Source organism: Dermacentor silvarum, chromosome 2, assembly GCF_013339745.2.
Source record: "Dermacentor silvarum isolate Dsil-2018 chromosome 2, BIME_Dsil_1.4, whole genome shotgun sequence".
In the NCBI taxonomy this organism is placed as follows: domain Eukaryota; kingdom Metazoa; phylum Arthropoda; class Arachnida; order Ixodida; family Ixodidae; genus Dermacentor; species Dermacentor silvarum.
The window spans coordinates 200,449,845-200,472,757 of NC_051155.1; positions in this window are offsets into that span (position 1 = coordinate 200,449,845).

A 22,913-nucleotide genomic window follows, 5' to 3' on the forward strand; every position below is an offset into this window, starting at 1 on the left:
AGTTAGTAGCCCCTCCCCTGTCGAGGAAATGGGGGTAAGCGAAGCTTAATTGTAATGTGTTTCTTCGGTGTTCCTGGGAGCTAATTGCACTGACGAGTACCACGTTGTGCTCGAACCACAACTGGTCACACGCACTGCAGCTGGCTCCGAAAATCCGGTTGCGAAACTCGCGTTGAAACCTGGCCGTCGCACCGGGGAAGTTGGCGTTAGCGTTGCCGAGGCGTGCACCACCGTTGTCGGGTTCCTGGAGGGCAAGACGACGCTGACGTTTGGCCTCAACATCGTGCTCCCGTAACTCGGGGTCGGCGGCTCTTCGCTGACGTTTGGCCTCAGCATCGGAAACCGTCACGCTAGAATCGACACATCGACGACGAGCCCTTTCCCGAGCGCGTTCGCGGCACCATTGCTCAAACGAAGCCTGCTCCTCGGCGGAACTCACCACGTGGGGCCTTCCCATCCGGTCGCCGAAACAGATCTGAGGCGAGGGAAGTCCGGCGGAGCGCGCGCCAACCCCCTTTCCCTCCCCGCGACACACCAAACGACCCTGATTGGTCGCGCGTGTCACGTGATCCGGCATCGGCGCAGCTTTCCCCGCACCTGCTCTTTCTTTCTTCCTCCTTCTCTTTCTTCCTTTCTTTCCTTCTTTCTTTCTTACTTTCCTTCTTTCTTCCTTTATTTCTTGTCCCTGGCTCATACCCGCATATGCAATGCGGGTATGCACCACACGTGAGTTTTTGCGTGACTACAACGCCACCGAAACTTGTGTGCCAATACAAGCTTCGCTTGAAAAAGAACCAGAAAGTTCTCCTTCATGCATAGCGTTCGCCGCCAACGTTTGCAGGTAAACATTACGGTTACATAAGCTGCAGTTACCAGGAAGCGTGAGAAGCAATCAGGGATCTTTGAATGCTACCGCGTTCCAACTAAGGCGAAGCTTAAGCCTCCTCCAAGTTTTTTAGACAACAATGAATTCATAAGCATGTGGTAGCGGATTCCTGAGCAGCGAAATAGACGAAAAGGCGGCGAAATTGCCGGTAGGAACTGCCAGGCAAACATCGCCTGTAATAACACCGTAACCAACTAACATCTCTTACAAACTTGCGATTTCTGTGACGCTCTCGCGTACGCTCAACACACCTGGAGTTTTCTGTTAGATGCCTCCAAAAAAGGTGGAGTCGGCCCACGTGTTTAAGCCAGACGATGATACCTCCAAAGTGGGTGAAATCCGCCTGTAATGCTATCGCATTAAAAGGATCAAGAACGGAAGCTGGCTTCTGCCTTTCTGCTTGCGCCAGAGGGAGGTGTCCTCAGTCCAGGACTCATGCGGGTTTGGCTTACTTAGGTGTGGCGGGCAGCCGAAGCTACCCATTCTGGAAGATCAGCCAAGAATGGACACACACCGAGTGGTACGTACTGAATGGCTAAATGAAAGAAATTCAAGTAAATCAAAGTATCTGCTCAATATTAATTATTCCATTAAGCGATCGGTACGCTTCAGAGATACCTATGAGCCGACAATATAAGTTAAGGGTTTATGTGGTAATTTATTTTTTACTACGCAGTTATAGAGCTGCGCATACTGGCACTACTTTGCCGGTCAGCGTGCGGGGGTTTGAAAGACCATTTGTTGATTTTGCACTCGGTGCACATACAACCTTCGCATATTTATCTACATATTTATCCTTCTCATATTCATCTGCCGAGATACCGACCGACCCAGCAGCAGACAGTATAGCCAGCAGCCGCCACGCCAAACCCGGGAGGGTAGGCAAGGAATGTTTCGCTTTAAAAAACTTCCGTCGCGCTTTCTTACAAACGCACCCTGGGCTACCGCCACTACACCCCGTTCATGCATTATTGGGAAACGCACTATAGCTTTTCTATTCCTTCTCTTGGGAGCTATCTTCAGAACCCACAAAAAGAAGCATGCGAAAGACAACTTGGTGGAATCGACTGCATCACATTTTCATGAACTCGCTGTATAGCGCCAGGGCTCGGTATGTTATCAAACCAAGGCTACAAAGTATAGAGAGAGCATTACGGTTGTAAGAAAGTACATCAGCTGCCGCTAGAGTCACAGATAGTGGGATAGTGCGTTTGAGGCCCAGTTGAGTAAGGCTCGGACGCCAGTTTTGAACAGGAATTTTGATGACTAGCCCCTATGAATGATTTTTTATGGACTCGTATATTTGAACGAGCAACAACCGAATCTATGCTGCGCTGAAAGCGTGCTTCAATTTCTGAACAGCCAATCATTTCGAAAGATGGATTGTCTGAATTGAGCAGTCTCAACGCTCGTTCAAATTTACATGTCTCAAATGAATGGGTACACCAGGCCACCAGAGCTCAAACTTGACCGTCGCGACCAGCATTTCAAAGATATGATGAGTGAAAAGCAGATTTGTCACTTTGCATAGTAGGTGACACTAGCCGACTTACGCGCGATGGAAGCGCTGTCTTCACGTTAATGGACATCAGTAATATAGGGTAGTGGCGCTTCGTTCGTACCGGTATAGTGCGTGACGAAGTTTAAAGAAATACTGAAAGGAAATATAACTTGAGCTGCATTAATAGATTACCCTTCTAAAATACCCAAGAAAGCTACTCTTACCGAGGAGGGTTGGTAAGCCAGAAAATACACAAATCAAGGACGAGTGGCGACGCTGCCTCGAAGTTCTCGCACCAGTTCGCCGTGACGTCACGAATATTGTTGACGTCTGCTCGAGCCCATAGAGTTTTCAACATAAGTTGCTAGAGGGACTCTGGCTCTAGTGTCTACGAGAGGTGCAAGCATGGAGGTCCAGCCAGAGTAGGCAGCATTGAAATGATGGAGTGATTTTCTGAACATTGCCAAATTCCGCCATATTGTCCGCTCCGATTGGTCCACAAGGCTGCCACGGCGTCTCTGATTGGCTCAAAATGCCGCCATTACAGAATTTGATAATATGGTGGCATTTCACGATGCCCAGAATAGCACCCTATCCACTGTTAGTGCACAAATTTGCCTAAAATTCGTCCTTCTGGCTTCAAACGGCTTTGTGACTTGCAAATAGATTGTTTTCAACAAGAAAATGCGTTACAAAAGCAACAATTCGCAGTAGTTATGCATGTACGCAGAGTGTTTTTGCCTTGATGACTTTTCTGTGCTGCATGTTCCACATACTACAACCACATTTTTGTATTCAAAGCTCTGTTTTTTCTTTTCTTCTTTTTTTTATCATGTTTCTTTTTGTTTGTTTTGTTTTTGTTTGTGTTTCCGCTGACAAACAGGACCTTTGTATGATGTAGCCTGCTACTGTTGCCACAATTGTACTAACCCCCATTTGTTTCCTGTTTAGGAGGTCCCCCCGACAGTTTTTACTTCGGGACCTCCGATTGTGCAATTATACTTCACCTGTTATATTTTTTCTACTACTGATGAAAATAAATTCAACTTCAACTTCTATTATTTAGAAATGTAGGCTTGCTTAAAATTAGGGACAATAAAGGCAGACACATCGTAGTAAACAAAGCCACAAGCACCAAGATCAGACAAATCCATGTACCTTCATTCCTATGGTGACTGAACGAATGCAGCGACAGAATTCCCTCTAGTAATTTTAGTAAGAAACTTTATGCTCGGGCCTAGTTATTTTTTATCACTAAAGATGAACTACATTGTATGGTAACGAAGCTAAAACTGAACGTGGCCAGTTTAGAGGATGTTTACTGCGTTACAATGGCCCAAATGCGAAATAGTGCTTTTAAATTTGTGACTTCCCACTGACGAACTGACGCCGGGGTTTCGGAACAAAATTAAAAAAAGAAAACAATTGAAGTTTGGCCTTGATTTTTTTTTTTTTTTTTGTAATCATGCAACCTCTTACCGCTACGTCAACGGAAATAGAAATTCAAAAGAATCCTTTATCAGTCTAAACCGACTTATTGTTTCTCTTTCTTGTCTCTTGAAGCGGTAGTGATTAGGCAAATTCAAAGTTCTACGTTGCAACAAAACTCGCCCTTGTTTTTCGCTCCCACTCACCTTAATAACATGTGAATAATGTGGTTTATTCGTGAATAACATGTTTTTCTTTTTGTTTTCGGAGAACCGTGAAAAATGGCATATGACGTTTGTGGGGGCTTCTAGTCGCATTAACTGCTTGGACGTAAAATAGCCTCAACGTTACAAGGAATAGAGCCTAGAGTTGGGTGCAGTGCTAGTTTATACATGAAAGAAGCGCAGTTACGTTATCTTTCGACCTACGGGCACACATAATTGTGTCCGATCAAACGAAAGTAACTTTTCTTTCTTTTACCATTTTCGCCCTTCCGAGGGAACAAGGGAGAAGTTCAGACTCACGCCATGGTTGAAAGAGTTTGTTCGCACATGCGTATATCTATGGCATTATGAAAGCGGGTACAGGAACCTCGCTCCAGTGATCAAGCGAGTCGTATGACACTAAGCGCAAGATACGTGAGTGGTTCGTCCCAGCCGTAAGCACAATGGACCATGTAGCGGAAACTACTTAAATAGAAAGAAAACAAAATGCAATCAAACCAAGGAACGCATACAGGGGAAATTAAATGAAGTGACTAGGGGTGTGCGAATACTTAAAAATTTCGAATAACAAATCGAATATTGTCCTATTCGATTGGGTCCTCGAATCGAATAGTCACTATTCAAGAATTTGAAACCATTTCAAATATTTTCCGAATACTTCACGTTATTTACTGTACGTGATCAAACATTAAATTTAGGCCAAAATAAGCGACATGATTGAGGACCTTAATCGAGAAAGTGTAAGAATTGGGTTGAAGATGAATATGCAGAAGACAAAGATAATGTTCAATAGCCTGGCAAGGGAACAAGAATTCAGGATCGCCAGTCAGCCTCTAGATTCTGTAAAGAAGTACGTTTATCTAGGTCAATTACTCACAGCGGACCCTGATCACGAGAAAGAAAATTACAGAAGAATAAAGTTGGGTATGAGTGCATACGGCAGGCATTACTAAATCCTGACTGGGAGCTTACCACTGTCGTTGAAAAGAAAAGTGTACAATCATTGCATTCTACCGGTGCTAACATATGGGGCAGAAACTTGGAGGTTAACAAAGAAGCTCGAGAACAAGTTAAGGACCGCACAAAGAGCGATGGAACGAAAAATCTTAGGACTAACGTTAAGAGACAGGAAGAGAGCGGTGTGGATCAGAGAACAAACGGGGATAGCCGATATTCTAGTTGACATTAAGCGGAAGAAATGGAGCTGGGCAGGCCATGTAATGCGTAGGATGGATAACCGGTGGGCCATTAGGGTTACAGAATGGATACCAAGAGAAGGGAAGCACAGTCGAGGTCGGCAGAAAACCAGATGGGATGATGAAGTTAGGAAATTTGCAGGCGCAAGTTGGAATACGCTAGTGCAAGACAGGGGTAATTGGAGATCGCAGGGAGAGGCCTTCGTCCTGCAGTGTAGATAAAAATATAGGCTGATGATGATGATGAGTTGGAACGACAACATGGCTTTGCAATCAGTGCGTTGCTCCGATGAATTTCAGTGCTCCTTCGAGCAAGGAGCGTTCTGGGCCGGCGAAAATCGGCATACTTTTCCATCACCAGGTAGACCATGGTGGGGGAACTCGATACGCGACAACTTTCATCCCTTCCACAGTTGTTATAACGTACTAGAGCATGCTACGTCGCTCAAACAAGCCAGACTTTTTTCTTCTAAACACGATCACTCGCAACTAAATGTTGTTACACGGCGTTCGGCCGTGGGTATTATTTGGTACTTTTTATAGATGCAGTACCTATGTTCTCTCATCAGACTAAGATATGAATACGTTTCACTGTAAAATGATTCATACAATAGTGGCACCATCTGCCGCGACCATCCGAACTAGAGAAAAAATCACCGCCCCTTCCCTGTCGAGAAAATGGGGGTAAGCGAAGCTTGTAGTGTGCATGTGTATCTGACCTTCGTCAGGTTAACTTTCGGAAGCCGTCGCCTCGGGATTCTCTGCTCGTCGCTGACGGCGGGCTTCGGCTACGGAAGCCCTCGCCTCGGGGATCGTCGGCTCTTCGCTGACGGCGGGCCTCGGCTTCGGAAGCCCTCACGCTAGAATCGGCACGTCGACGACGAGCCCTTTCCCGAGCGAGTTCACGTCGGCGTTCCAAACGCAGCTTGCTCCTTCGCAGAGCGCACCACGCGTGGCCTTCCAATCTGTTCGCCGAAATTGATCTGAGGCGAGGGAAGCCCGGAGGAGCGCGCGCCAACCCGCTTTCATTCTATGTCCCTAGGGCCTCGCGACACACCAAACGAACCTGATTGGTCGCGCGCGTGTCACGTGATCACACGTGTAGCATATCCAATGCGGGTGTGTGCCGCACGTGATTTCTTTCTTTTCTATATTTATTTCTTCCTTTCTTTCTTTCGTTCTTTCTTGTCCCTGGTATGTGCCATTGAGCTTGGACCCTTTCTGCACTATCGCCAGGATCGGCCCACTTTTCAGCGTTGTTGCGGGACACCACCACCGCTGACACTTGTGAGCTTCGCTTAAAGTGGTCTTTTTTAGGTGCGAAGCACCTTATGCGCCCGATCTGTCGGCGTCTCCTGTCGTCGTCGTCGTCACGGTAAGCAAGGGGCTCGTGTTCGTGCTCGGCACGCACTCGTGCTGAGCGCTCCCGCGTTCTTCGTCGTCTTCCACAGCTGGCTACGTTGCCGCTCATCATTCCAGCGTAGAATTCTGTCGTCGTAATGGGGAGGCCGCATTTACGGGTTATGAGCCATTGCTTAAGGCAGTATATGAGCCCATTAGCGGTGCATCACTGCATGCTTCGCACCTCCCCCGGTTTCACGTTAGTGGAGCTACATTTCGCTCAATGGGTCATTTGACACTTACGCATAAAATTTAATTCACCGCTCAAACCGAGCCTACGACTTAACTCGTGCTAACTTAAATAACTAATAAAAACTAAAACAGTAAGAAAGGCGTCCATAATGGCCAAATTGCTGAGGGAGTTAAAGAAAAAAAAATGATGGTTTCGCTAATACTTCATGGCAAAATACATCATCAAGCTTGTCCTAAAATAATACTAGTGACGGCTATTTTTTTTCTGCTTCGTTTCTGATTTCTAATTTGGTAGCGAAGGTATACACAGATATTAATTAGCCAACAAGGATGCATTTCTGAACTTTATGTGATAATGCTTGACCGCGTACGCTCCGAAGAGCCCTGAGGTTGGGAACAAACTGCTCATTTGTTTCTAATGCCTCCTTTGTGCATTTAATGAAGCATGTTTTATAATTAGCAGTGTAATGACAGATAATTTCTATTGTTGGGAATACCAGGATGTGAAAATTGTTGTTGATAATAATGGTAATAAGGCTATTATTCGAAAACTAGTCAAAATTTAATCGATATTCCATTCGATTCACTTCTGGAACTATTAGATTCGTATTCGATTAGGTCGCAAAAAATACTATGCGCACGCCCCTAGAAGTGTTCAACAAAATCATGATGCCTGCCAATTACATTTAGGGACACCCCTCTCCCTTCTATATATAGGGTACGCCATAATTACGGTCACGCACTTTTATTAATAACTGTGCCTCCGATGGTTTATCATTTCTACACATCGTCTACACTACACATCTATACTACACAACTACACCTCGTCTATAGTCAAACATTTCTTCAATCTGTCTTCTGTGTTTCGACCCTGTTTCATGCTGGTGTTATTATTTCTCGGAAAATCGTGCGACTAGATCATGGCAACCCGCAATCTAGTTATTGAGCGAGGCCGGGGTCGCCAAAATTCTAAATATTCACCGCACGATTGTCCACTGGGCTCTCAAATGTGGCACTCTTAAGAACGTAACCCGCAGTGGTCGTCCTGTCTCTGTGACCACTTCTCACCGCAATAAATTGTGAGGAAGAGTACCCAATGCCAGCCACGGAGAAGCATCAGAAAGCTGGCTGAATGTGTTCACCACAACAATAAGAGCCGTTCGAAGGGACCTCAAGGTATTCTCCTACAAGTTCCAGACAAGACACGGACTGACGGGGGTGCAGAGAAAGGGAAGATGGGGAAAATGCCGGCTGCCGTTGGCATGGGCCGCGAATGGGGAACACTTGGAAACTGTCTTCACCGATGAGAAAATCGGCACAACACTCAGAACGTTCGTGTGCTTGTTCCGACGTCAGAGCTTGCTGGTGCAGCCAGTTGCACACTTTTTCGAAAGTTCCATGTTGTGTTTGTTGTGATTTGAGCTGAGGTAACCACCACTTACCGCATTCCTCTCGTTTTCGTGACAAAAGGCGCAAACATCGACACTCGCACGTACTTTAAATATATTCTAGAGCCTCATTCGTTGTCCTCATCCCTGTCCCACTTGGGCGAGTAGTGTTGGACTTTGCAGCAGGACGGCGCCCCAGCACAACAATCGAATAGCAAGTCAACACCACAGCAGTGGTGTTGCACTCTCACGCCCGAGTTCATTTCAGCTGAAGAGTGGCCGACCAACTATACCTTGATCCAAACCTAATGGACTTCTGTGTGTAGGCTATTTTCGATAACGAGGCCCGCGCCCTGCCGCACACCAGCATGGCGGCCCTGAGAACATCACTGGAGCGAGCATGGGGAAAATTAGGGATACCTGGCGGGCCGCGATTGAAGCGTATACCCAGAACGCTTAAATGCCGTGATCAAGGCCTAGAGCAGACAAATCGAATAAAATGTTTTGTGTTGCACTCCTAATATATCCGGTAAATGCCCCACAAAAATTTTCCTGAGACAATTTTTATCCTCAAACAAAATATTAGGCATAAACTTTGTGACAGTATTTATGGCGCACCCTGTACTTTCACGGAATACGTAGGCCAGCACTGGAGAGAGTTAACTACCGCCGTTATCTTCAAACCGCAGGTGACACGCAAAATGTGGCCGAAGTTTAAGCAGGCAAGTTTAGGGCTCGTGTTATATACATGTAAGTATTTGCCTCTTTAATCGGTACTTCTAGGTATTGCTACTATACTGTTCAACCCTCGGTATTTCATTTTCCTGTGTTGTGACAATCTGATCACAAGCGTCATTAAACCACATAAGGCCTGAATTCTTTTCACTCAACCTGAATTATAGAGCGATGCTCCCCTCACCGTAAATATTTGCCAGAAGCTGAACATCTTTCTCACTAACTGCAAACAAAACACCGTCATCCGCGTACATCAACATTGGAGATGTTGCTTCGCCTCCATAGCGTATTTTTTATACGATAGATTATACCCAGACTTATTTGCCTCTATCCTCCTTTCCATGCATGTCAGTCTCCATGCAATGTCATGCCGTCTCGTTAGGACTTAGGTCACGTACGGTGTCAGTGCACTCTCACGGACGACATGCCCACGGCTATACCCGGGATAGTGAGCGCTTTTAAAGCTGCTTTTGAGCGATCCCTGTGCGCTTCCTGATCTTGGGGGCCGATACGCGAGAGTATGCGGGTATATATGGCTGAGAGAGGTGAGCGTCGCGAAACACGTCCCGTTCCTCGGCACAAAACGAACTACAAGAGATGCGCATGTCGCTCATTTGGACGATCACCTGTGGACATTGTCGTGAGTCCACGGTCCACCATGGAGGTGGCCCAAACGTACTTTTTCGTGTACTCACGAAGGTTTCGACGGGAATTTGGGGCGCAGGCTCCTTTCCCAAGCATATCACCCCTGATGGAAGCCGAACGCCAGGCCGGGGTACGCTTGTACCCATTTGAACCAGTGGTTGCCCGGCGGCGCTGGGAGTCGAACTCACAACCTCCCGCAGCCGAGGCGGGCGAAAATCCCGGGGAAAACGGGAGTAACTGGGCTGTTAGTCCTAAAAAGTGCGCTTTCGTCCCTCAAAGGACTAACTGCAGGAGTGTGCGTGTCGTGTGCAAATTTTGGGGAGTAAGTGTTTAGTCCCTGGTCGAAAAGAGAGCAACGGCAGGACGAACGGCAACAGTTACTCCCCAAGCATTTCGCTGTTTTCATCCGTGTCGTGGAGTGGTGCGCCGAAAACCGTATTGTCTATAAATCGTGAATATTTTGAAGTTCGTGCGCTGTCTATTGAACTACATGCAAAGCAGCACTTTGTCTCTTCTTGAGAAAATTGTGTGAAATTTAAAATGTGGAGTGTGAAGACACATGGAAGTCATGTGCAAGCCGTAAGTGAACGATACACATTAAACGCGCAAGTCATCGATGGACTGCCACATGTTCTTGGTCAATAGTGCCTAAGTTCCAACCGTTCCAAGGAGATTACGAACTTGAGTTAAGCGATATGTAGCTCAAACTGGGCACGCTAAGTGACAGTTAAGTTTGCCTTCTCTGTCGTCTTGCGTGCCCCGTATACGCTCGCTACACGTATGTACGTACACCGCGCAATGTCTCATCGCGTAATCGGGCAACTTTCTTTTTGCAGTCGCATGGTTGCAAGTACACAGAGCGTTAGACTCTCCCCGCATAGCATGCACAAAATGCCGAGTCTCTTGCATTGCCACACCTGCGTTTCGATCCATAACCGTGTCTCAGTATCCTATCTTGTCAAGCGAGCTGCCGTGGTATAAACTGGAAGACCATATAAACGTTTTGAACCTGTGAGACGCGACAACATTTTTCGACCAGTGAGTGCTGGAGGGTTAGGCTTGGTGCATTTATATGTGCGACAGTTAGTCTCGCGCTTTTTTCTTTTTTCGGGATAGCTCTCATCCGGTATTGCGAGCTTTCATGCAGGTTAACCTGGTTCATGTCCTGCCAGAATTGGTGGTGTACTCAGATTTAATTTCTAGACCTTGTTTATGGGGGTTTATGCGTGAGGTTTATTTTTCTATTTCTTTTCTGACTGTTCGATTTTCTAAAGATTATTTGTTTACTGTGTCACGAAAAAATCTTTACAAAGATTTAATATCGATGTTGTTCCCTCCGCCGTTTTATCGATCCGTATACATCACATTACCTGGACATGATGTGCTTGCGAGAGTGCGCAAAATGCCAGTTCCCCCTTCTACAAAAACTTTTTTTATAAATTACACACTGAAACATTACCCGTTAAAACATGGCTGCATAAAAAGAATATTTTCGTTTCGTCTGTTAACTGTCGCCTATGTGACGTGCCTGAAACCATTGAACACTGTTTTATTGTTTGTAAAGATGCCATTTTATTTGGGGATGTTATCCATAGAAATTTGCAAAAATATTTTGATCTAAATTCTCACAGTATCCGATATCTTGTTGCACCGTATGAAGATGTTCCATTCGATATGTTTTTACTGATAGGCCTTCATAGCCTATGGAAAGCTCGTATGCAAGACCGAAATGCAGAAAAAACAATTTCCTCGAGAGTCGAGATCACATTTCGTTCAGATGATCATACACTTAAAGGACATTTACGACCAAGAAGGATGTCAGCCGGCTTGGTATCCACCTTTGATTAGGTGTTTAACTTCCCCTTACAAGTTTTTGCTGTGAAGGACGGCGTTGCTGTGTGTGACGTTATCTTCATATGGACTGCTCGTTGACGTTTGATTAGTTATGTCCACCTAGTGCTCATATTATTGTAAATAGTTCCTGTAAATACATCATTTCATTCATTGTAATAAATACCATGTTCAAAAAAAAAAAGAGCTGCCGTGGTATAGTGGGTACCGGTACCCGACTTGTGAGCGAGAGGAAGTTAGTTTGAATCCTGCTGCGGGAGCGTTTTTTTTTTTTTCTCACCTCAATAGCTTCTTTTTTTCTTTCTTATCAGCGTGTAAATGGCTAATTTCGTCAATTGCATCCTTGCGGAGCATCGGAAAAAATGACCGTTACTCCCTTGAGTGGCATCGGAAAAGAGCAACTGTTAGTCCCCTTGATGGAGTAACCGCATGGGGAGTAACAGTTCATCCCCTCGCAGTTACTCCCCAAAAGGACGAATGGTTGTGGCAAGTCAGTTACTCCCCAAAAGGACTAACCTCGATACCCCATTTCGTCCTTTTTTTCTTAGAGTGTACAACTAGGCCACGGCTGCGTACCGTAACGCACGCACAATTAAGCGCTCTCCAAAGTAGTCCAGAACCAGATGTCGTGCTGCCGGGTGACGAAAGAAGCCCCGTATCGTACATTGATTTTATACACGTACATTACATGACGGCAGATCAGATACGGCAGTCGCAGCTGCCGATGGCTGTTGACTTCACGCATCAAACACGAACTGGCGATTCCAGCACAGACTTCACGTGGCACAAGCCGTTGAGCGGAATCAAAAAATTCGGCTGGCACTAAAGGCAAAGAAAGCAATGAACGAGACAAGATTATTAAGTAATAGTGGGACTCTTTCTGTATTTTCTTTAATCGCGCGCATGCATGCGGTACGTGCAAGTTAAACACACCGCCAGTTTCCTATAGTACAAGTTAGGTAAATATATGCCGGTTATTCATGCGAGCAACAATATTTCTAGGATAGGAATAAACTTTATATGTCCAACGGATATGGCTGTTGGTGCCCGGGGCTAGGCTGCCAGGGGTCCATCGCCGGAGAAAAATCTCTCGAGATCCTCGGCAATAGCCCTGGCCCGCTGGACGGCCCACTCCTGGTCTTCGGGTGCCTCGCTGAGGAGGGCGGCTTGCCATCACTAAGCAGCAGCTACAAATCAGGACGGACTTCACTGATGTCCTGTCCTCTGAAATTCACAAATATTGCAATGTCTGAATGCATACGTTCGCTTGCTTTAATGTGCAGATAATCCTACTTTGTACTTTTTTATGTGGCGTTCTTTCTCTCCTTGTTATATTAAAAAAACTAAACTCTCAACTGAAATAGGCCACATCTCGACGCGCAAAATAAAAAATGTGTGTACGCACTGATGTTCGGACGATGCGTCACACTTTACGCGAATTTTCTCCTTGCCGTTATAGGAAAACGCGGCGCGCGGGCACTGTATGCGTTCTTTCAGTTCGACGTTCAACGGCCCGCTCCGACCGCTGAAACGAGTCAGGAACGTCCCAATTGGCGCGGCACAGCGAAGCGCAGTTCCTGACGGCCCGCGATCGACACCACCCGCCTACAGCACCCCGCCTATGCCACCCCCTCACGCTGAACTGGCTCCATGTCGGCCTCCATTGTCTTGCAACAAGACCTCTTTTCTGCGTACGCGTGACAGTCGACAGCGAAAATGAAAACCCCGGCGTTGGTATCAAAACCGCTGCTGATACTGCTGCTGTTGGTACCTCTGATCACAGTAACGAGCCCGGTGTTGGGCCAAGTGATTGACATCGGCACTTGTCCGGCCGTCAAGGTGCAGGAGAAGCTGGATCCAAACAAGGTTAGTTCTGCCTGTCACATTGGCAAAGTGAATGCGGCGCAAACACGTTGAGCGTTTGCTGTTCAGAGACTGAACTTTTTTATTTATTTAAACTGACGGACAATATGCATGAGATAGAGAAAGGACTTGTGTGGAGCTGAAGCGTGCAAACAGTGTATGCGCGAGTGCCTGCCCCGTAGGATAGGGACGCTTCTATCGTGAACACGAGTATAGGGACAAGGCATGAAATGTTAATTAATGCAAACACTCGAAGACCTAGGTGAGATATAAAGTTCGGGCAATATGTCACATCTTCACAAACCTTAGGAGAGCGTCTTATGGCTACCCTTCCGATGCTTCCGTAGATAATCTGCTCCAGCTCGCGCTTTTCAATGGGGACGAAGCTCATGTACTTAGATTATTTAGAACCCCAGACCCGTCGACATTGGGCTTTCTTCATAACCCTCACTGTGCAGTTTCGGGTCTTTAAACTCCATAATGTAACTTGTACATGCACCATAAACAGGTTCAACCATCATCGAACGTGAAGTATATATATATTACTGAAGCCTACTCCTCCCCACGCGCCCAGATATTGGAGAGAAGCCACCTTTGAAGAACTCGCGAGCACACGCGCATGCACGCACGCAGTCACGCAATTATTTCTGATGCGCTTCGGCAAGCGCCAGCTACAGTCGAGACTCACATTAATTCAAACTCCGAAGGACCGCAGTTTCTCACTGTTACCATTAATTCTACCTTGAGTAAAACGTGGTTCAGAGCAGAACCAACTTATCACACGAACAACGCGCGGGAGGATCATCGCAAATTCGAAACAGTGTTCAAGAGTGAGTGCCCCTACAGCCCCCACCGAGTTCCGTCATGGAGTAGACAGAGTTTTTCCCGTACAACGTAATATGTGAAGCCAGATTTCAAAGATTGGGATGATGGCGGTCTGCTCGCAGTGAGGAACGTCAACCTAATCAGCACCCTGAATACCAAACGTTGACACGTCTTGGCTGTACAGCCGTCCTCAGAATATTTTGGAGCACGGAAAATGAGAATAAGTTCAATTTTCACGCGACTTCAATACAGATTGTGAAATGCATGTCAGGAATGTGATTGCACGGAGAAGTATCAGCTCTACCTTTCGGTTGAAGGAGCTGTACCTATAGGCTGCGATGAAATTTAGATTTCACTCGGATCCCGTGTTCCCAAAACTTTTGAGAGAGGGAGTACGGTATAGGCACCGGGCGGCCGTCGTAAGGCGCCAGCGGCGCGCCGGCGATATTCTGGCGAACAGCGCTGCGAACGGCAGCTGTCAAAGCACTGGCATGTGAAGCAGACGACGGGACGAAGGCGCTCGGTGCTTCCAGTGATTTGGCACAGCGGGTTTTAAGGGCTGACGCACCGGAAAACGCATTTTCGTGTGTCTGCTTTTGAGAAAGGTCGTCACTTGTATGAGGCAGATCACATTCGTGGCATCAGGTAGTACATAAAGCAGAAAACGAGCGCAAATTGCGATGCAAATGCACCACGCGAACTGAGCTCACCGCGGCAAGCTAAGACTTCCACGTGGAACTCCAGCAGTTATATTCCAAATGTTATTTTGCTTTGCGCTTTAACATTACCGCGTATTTAATCATGGAAATATGCGAATGACACAAACATTATGGACAGAAAAAAAAGGAGACATACGTCTTCCTTACTCTGTTTCTTGAGCTGCTTCGCCGATCGCAACATGTGTCAGTAAGTTCCCGCTCTCTGTCCGTTGTAGTTCTTTTATCTTTGCAATGCTTCCCCATTCTTAATTGCTTATAAGCTAGCCCAATCTTCAGTCACGGCCCATTTTATATAGCTTAGCGCGACGGGAGCCGTCGGTGCGCGTGACCCTGCGTTGCGTTACACTGCGGAGGCGAAGACAGGCAAGTGGGACACGAAGCTCTTGCGTATGAACGGCTCTTTTATTAACGTTAGAACAACTACACCATAGCAAATCAGCGTCAGAAATGTACAGTGCCCAGCGATTGAAGCGCTGGCAGCGCGCGGCTGCCGCCGTTTCTTTTTTTCTTTTTCGCGCCACAGGTGAGCGCCGTGGGACCAAATGCAGTCATAATGCGTTACTAAGGTTCTGGCTTTCACTCTACACCACAATGCATCAGTTTGGCGCCCCCAGCGCTTACAGTCAATGCAAAAAGCGCGGGCGACCATGCGATTCGAGTATCGCGTTATTGCTGAGCACTGTATGCGCTGTTGCCTAGAAACCGTACATATACAGACTTTCCGCCTGAAAAACGCGATGCCGCGATGAATAACGATTGAATTTAATGGCCTAACCAGTTTCAGTCATGTTTCAGTAACTGTTGGTGCACCCAAAGACGCAACATGTTTGATCAGACTTGGTTTCAAGGCAGCGCCTGCTGCGCGCGGCCCGGCGGCCACATGCCATACATTCGCGGCGCAGCCGCATGAAGGCGCCACCAGTCCAAATTCATCCCGCGCCCGGTGCCTATAGTAGAATGGCCTCTCACAAAGTGTTTTTGACCACTCTCAACTGCTCCAGCTGGAAGCCTAAAAGCTCAGAGTTATTCAATAAGTTCAAGACACACTGAAAGCACAGTGTGCCGACTGAAATTTTGATATTTGTTCGAATTGCCTTGGGATTACGTATACGACCAGGTTGCATTTACGCGAGTCGTCTGTAAGCAATCACATTAATTAACGCAGAACGTTGCTGAAGCGCAATGACTGCTTCTGTCGAAGAATTGTACTGCCTTCCACTCCCACATTTACAGGGCCATTGGAAAACTATCCTCAGAAGAACCCGACCCAAATCGAATATGGAGGAAGACAATACGTCAGGGCGATTAGTGTGTTATAACAAAGAAGTAGTTGCCATTTTGCGTGTCGATGTTGGCAGTGAATCGTGCTTCTAGGAAGGAAAAGACATGAACTTAGATCTGAAAAGGTACATGTTCTGGCCCGCTCGCCTCTGGCAACTGGTCCATGTCGTTTCTGTCACGCCATGACCGGTGCAGTTTTCAGGCAAGTGGTTCGAGATCGAGCGCACCTTTGCCAGGCGAAGCAATCAGCGGCTGCACTGCGTCAACGTCGAATACTACTACGACGGCCAGGGCAAGTTCTCTGCAGTGAACAGCGCGGTGCTGCCCAAGTAAGCACAAACACAATGCCATCGAACTGCTAATATTCTCACTCACGTAAATATCCCGCTCAACCCTGGAAATAATTATAGTTTATGAAGTAACCTAGGGCCGTATTCTGAAACGTTCCACTTCGGCGATATTTCTTTTTAGCTTTCAGGCGCGCGCTAATTGGCTGGTTGAGCAAAATTGAATGACGTCGGGCTCAACCAGCCAATCAGCTCATCCAATTTTGCTAAAACAGCCAATAATCGCGTGCCTGAAAGCGGAAAAGAAATATCGCCGAAGTGGAACGTTTCAGAATACGTCCCCTAGCTTAGGCGTATTTTACGGCCGACGCCGTTGACGCACTCTGGGGCGGAAGACACCTCAGTATAGAGTATATATATATATATATATATATATATATATATATATAGAGTACTCTATACTATATATATATATATATATATATATATATATATATCTGTTTCGAAGAGCGTTTTTTATCGCAAGAGTATGAGCACGTGCTTCCCTTATCACAATTTGTCGGTTCCAAATGATACCAATAAATGGCTTAATTAAATCATAAAACATTCCCAGCTGTGATCTACAGGGGTCATCAATTGAATCAGTTCCAGCTGATCATGTTTAAGCATAATAAATCAGCTCAGATGGTTCTAATGTTTAACAAGTGTTTGATTTAAAATGTGCCGTGCCCTGTATTCGAATCTGTGTAATTCTCAATTACTGAATTTGCTAATATGCGCGTGCCTCATGCAGCGGACACACCAACCGAGTCCTGGGTGAGCTTACGATCCTCAACCAAACAGAACCCGCCAAGATGTCCATGAAGTTTTACGCTAGAAGTAAGTGCACAACGACATAAAACATACGAATGACCAACACCGTTGAGCCAATTTTGTACGCGTTCAGCTGTATATTCCCCTTCGCACTTTCAAACTAAAGTTTTTGCAGTCAATTTCTAGTAGTCTTATGTAGCATCAACGCATATGCTTCTAAGAAAAAAACAAAAACAAAAAAAAAGCAAGCTTCGTTTTTCTTCACACTATTCCTGAGCGACTTGTACTGACGGAGCCACTGGACGGCAACTGGAGACAGCAACTTCATACGACACTATGCAACTGCGACGCAAAAAACTAGAGTAGCGACACAATTTGCAATGCCAGGTGTTGAAGCAGGGAGCAAGCACCCTGATCTTATTTATTTATTTATTTATTTATTTATTTATTTATTTATTTATTTATTTATTTATTTATTTGTTTGTTTGTTTGTTTGTTTGTTTGTTTGTTTGTTTGTTTGTTTGTTTCTTTGTTTGTTTGTTTGTTTGTTTGTTTGTTTGTTTGTTTGTTTGTTTCTTTGTTTGTTTGTTTGTTTGTTGTGAATCGGAAATGTTGGCAACAAGCGCAATGTGTCACCGGCTTCTCACCAACTATAAATTGTTCAATGAATGAAGGGTGATTATTGGTGGAGTGAAACATTTCAGCTATACCGTACAGCAGTTGACTGTCAGCAATGTCAACGGCGATGAAATCGTCGCCGCGCTCCGGACGCTGTATGGGCAAGTGAAAGGGCGCGAGGGACGCGCGCTTTCACGGGGAGCGAACGCACGTCGGAGAGCAAACGCGCGTTCTGCGCCGTGCTCCGGCCCTGAAAGGCTGCAGAATTAAGCGTCTCTTTCCTCTTTTCCATATATAGAGAGCAAACGCAACTTTTTCCGTCGCGCGAAAGGGTCGAGGGAGGGCAGGCGACGTTTAGCTGCGGCACCAAATAGGTATTTATATAAAAACGCCGCGCGCGTTCGCTGCGAACGCGGGCAAAACGCCGACGGCGTCGACAACAGTTCTGCGCGTTGCTGGTGCTGCTGCATGTCCAAGTTTATACAGCTGATAAAACTACTATCCTTACTCCGTATAGCTCTCTACTAATTTGCTATCGCAAATGGTGTTTCGCCTTTCGGGTGAAACTGCGACAATTTTTTTATTTGTTTTGGTTTATTTATTTCTAGTGGCTGCCAACAGCCCTGCGGCCTTGGCGACAGCTCACTACACGTCATATACATTTTTTTTTTCTTTTTGCACAATGCTACACAGCATGCCCAAATATCGCTGCTCCAAATATAGCGCCTACTGCTCTATTCTGGTTTCAGATCCGGAGCAGCGGCCTTTTTGGATCCTTTACACGGACTACGACAAGTGCGCCATCGTGTACCGCTGTCGCCGCTCTCTATGGCTGCACACTAGTACGTGAGTTGCCCGCGATTACGTTCTAATGCACCGGTAACACTCAGCATTATTCCTCCTGTCAAAGTCATGCTACTATTAGCGCCCTTGCTTACTATATATATATATATATATATATATATATATTGCTTACTGCATGTTTCTTCCAATTTCGTGACATAATCTGTAGCAAAAATTAAGTGCTCACTAGATGACAGTTACCAAACGAATAATATTTTATGACATCACCAGGGCCATGGAGAACTCCGAAGTGCACCAACTTATCTGCCTCTGCAGCGGTACAGAATTTTGTGAAGTGTGCGATATGTTATTGCTTCGTTCTCATGCATTCTTTCCTGGGTTAGCACAATGTGGCCTTCGTTGCTGTTATGCCATAAGGCGCTAAATAGTACAAATATACACGTTTTTTTTTTTTTTTTGCACGCAGGAAAGCCCGTCGGCAAGAGACCGAGTTCACTTGATAAGCGTAGCTCCTGCGCTCACCCACGTTGTTATAGTAAAATTGTCTTCGTACCTATATCCTCCCCTTTGCCAACCATTCAGCGCACGATTTTCTTCCGATGAGCATCTTCAGTCGTTTATTGCAACGAGTACTCATTTATCGTTTTCGTTGCAACGTGCATGCGCGGTAGCCACACGACGTTGTTGCCGCAGCTGTTGTCTTCTTGGAAGAGCGTCCGCTGAGCGCGGCAGTGAACTCTCTCAGCTTCAACAGCGCTGCGCAATGTTCCCTCTTAGCTTTTTAAGTCATCCATGCTGGGCATTGCTAACATTCATAATGTTGAATTACACCTTGTTAGCGTTCTGAGCCATTCGGAGGTGTTGTAGCCGCCCTGTGATCCTATCAAAGACAAAGGGATTGCGAATTCGATAATATGACGGAATTTCAGGGGTGTTATTCTTGGGCGCGGTCTCAAATAACGGTTCGCCTTCCGAACAGTTACAAGACCGAACACACAGGTCAAATTGAGTGCACGGTAAATAATCCCAGATGGTCAAAATTATTCCGGAGTCCCCCCACAACGGCGTGCCTCATAATCATATCGTGGTTTTCGCACGTAGAACACCAGAATTATTATTTTTTTAACTAGCCATATTGTCATGTTCTGCAATGAAGAAATTTTGAGCCACAGAGGCCGCTGCAGTCCTGAGGCCAATGCGAACTTCGTGAATTCGACATTACGGCGGAATTTGGCAATGTCCACAATACCATCACCCCAGAACAGCAGCCCAATTGCGCGCGTTTCTTTTTGTCATGGCCGCAGAGACGCCAAAGATAGGCCGCGTTTTCCTGACCCGCGTGCGCATGCGTGAGGTGCGAGAGAATAAAGTTGCAGTTCCACCCGAAAGGAGATGCATCAATTGCTGACAACAAACTAGTGGACAGCTGCAGCAGGGAGGACAGCAGGGAGGAAGGACTCAGACCCCGCCGCAGATGGCTTTCATAATGCAGCCGACCCGGCAGGAGCGCGCGGCGTAGTACGCGTGTTCGCGTACTACGCCGCTCAGCCCTACCCGCGCAGCCCGCGCAGCCCTGCGCAGACTACGCCGCGCAGCCGCGCAGTCGCTCGGGCTGCGCGGAATAAAACGCGCCCCCTCCCCCTCCCAACCCTCCCTCCGGAGCGTTGCGCGCAACTGGAAAACGCCGCTCATCCTTCCCGCCCTTGCGTGCGCGAGAATGAGCCGTGATCGCCGGCTCACCCTCGTACATAGAGCATACGGCGCGCGGTGACGATTTTATTGCGATAGCAATTATATGGACACTTCTACCGGATTTCTGCCGTCGCCGTCGCCGTGAGGTTCCCTATAGATAAAATCTTCGCCGCGCGCCGTATGCCCGAGCGGAAGCATGCGGGGACGCGCGCGCTTCACGGAGAGCGAACGCACTCAATCACGCACGCGCAAGCAAGGAAGCGGGAAGCCAGCGCCGGAGGGAGCGCGGGGGGGGGGGGGGGGGGGCGCACTTCTACGCTGCCAACAACCGCGCTCGTCGCTCGTCCGCACCGTCTCTTATCTCCACACGGCTCTGACCTTTATGCGCCGTGTATTCGCCGCTCAGTTTCCGTTGAAGCGATAGACCGCACGTACCTTCGCCCGCTGCGGCGTATATACGCTCGCTGCCAGCGTTTTGACAGTCGTTGTCTGCAGTCGTTCAGTGTGATCTATTCCTGTTTGTTTGTGCGCGCTCACACCACGCTTGTTCATTCAGTTAGTAATAGTCGGGCCACATTTTCCAACGCACGCTACACATGCAATGCTGCCCGGATCGGCAGTGCAGCACTACAGGTGTGTCCCTTCGCACGCACTGCCCACGGGAAGCGCTTCTCATCAACATCACGGTTTCACACGCGCCTTCTCGTGGTCATCGAGTCTCTCATGTCGGTCTACTTACGCCGCAGCACACCTGCTTACTTAATCAGCTCATGTTTACTACAATTCATATTGCTACCAAAGCCGCTCACCTTACTTCGTATGACATTGCTGTGTTGCTATCGCATTCATTGCTTCGCCCTTAGGGCGAAACTGTGACATTTTTATCACCCGTGGACTTTATACGGAACCTCACGGCGACGACGACGGCAGAAATGCGCCTGAAGTGTCCATATAATTGATATCGCAATAAAATGTGCGGGCCCGAGCTGCACTACGCGACCGTGCATAAATACTCCGGAATAAGCTCTCCCTCCCTCCGTTCGTCTCCAGTAACGCCCCCTAATCCAGGCGCCACCGTCGGCGAAAACGTGTACGGAGGAGCATTAGTGACTTTAGTCTGGAGTTCCGTCTCGTGTGCAACGTTCGTGGGGAAGTTGTCCATGAACCCTGCAGAAAAAAATATAGTGGCCGCTTCTATAGTGCCGTACACGCGTGTCTGCGCCCTTGACAAAGCAAAAATACGCCGTCGGCGACCGAAGTACGTGCCACATGGGCATGCTATGCATATGCGCCGTCCAGCCATGATCAAGAACTTAAGTATAACCCGCAAATTAATATATATTTTTTTTCACTAAAAGGCATCCGCAGTAACAATGTGCCATACGATTCGTTGGTATGCGGCATCTACCTATGCCCCCCTCCCCCGCGCTGCGTCGCTTCGCTCCTCTTGGCAAGAACCCTCCGTGTCAGCTCTGTTGGTGAAGCAAGGTAAAGAAGGAAAGAGTGGAGAAGGAAAGGCAGGGAGGTTAACCAGTTTAGCACAACCGGTTTGCTACCCTACACATGGGAGTGGGATGGGGGAGAATGAACGATGGGGAGGAGAGAGAGAGAGCACATAGCACAGCACACACATCGTCAGTCACAGTCTGTCACTGTTGCGTGGTACGTGACATCATTGTCACAGGCGCTTGTCCAAGCCCGTTTCTTTCAAAAACCTAAGTAGTCCCTTCGTCGCCTTCAGCTGCGGTCTTCTGTCGACATGTGAGAATTGTTTCAACTGACATTGGCCTATTGTCAAGGTGCGCTAGAACGGATGCCAGGGACTGTCTCTGAACATATTCAGGACAGTCGCAAACTACTACAGAAGTCAAAGGGGGAAATTGATCAAATATTGAAGATTTAAAAAAAAATACCAAATACGCGATTCAAACTACGGACTTCCCAGTGAGCACATTGCTTTGCCACGAGGCCACAGCGAGATACCTTATTCCGGAGCATTTATCTGCTGTCACGTAGTGCAGCTCGGCTAGAGACAAACAGAGCAAAGTGCGTCGCGATACTATAGTACCTAGAGAAAGGCAGATTCCTAGAAGTGAAAGTTCCCAGATGTCTCTCGCAACTCATGCACGTGCACGATGTTCGGGCAAATAGGAGAAAGGTCTCCACTGCTACGAATCAAAGATGTGCTGGGCCAAGATGCACAAGCCTATCTAAGAGGCCCGGACCGGGGCAGGCCTTAGTTCCTATGGGACTATTAAATGTTATTTTCTCCTCCACATCACGTGCAACGGTCTTCGGCGGTAGACAGCAGCCAGCAGGGCTTCTTTAGTGCAGAAACTTGTTTGCACAAGAATCTCAGAATTGGTCAAACTTTTTCTTGTGTGCTTGATCGGAGACAATCAAGTATGATTTACTACAAATTGCTGATGTTTTCAGAGCACTGTAGCCTGTACATTTGCTCTGTGTTCACCCAGTGTACGTTTGGATCCTCTGCCGAAACCACACCGTGACAGAGCCTTACCTTGCAAATCTGCGTGGTTACGTCCAGCAGTGGACCGGCATTC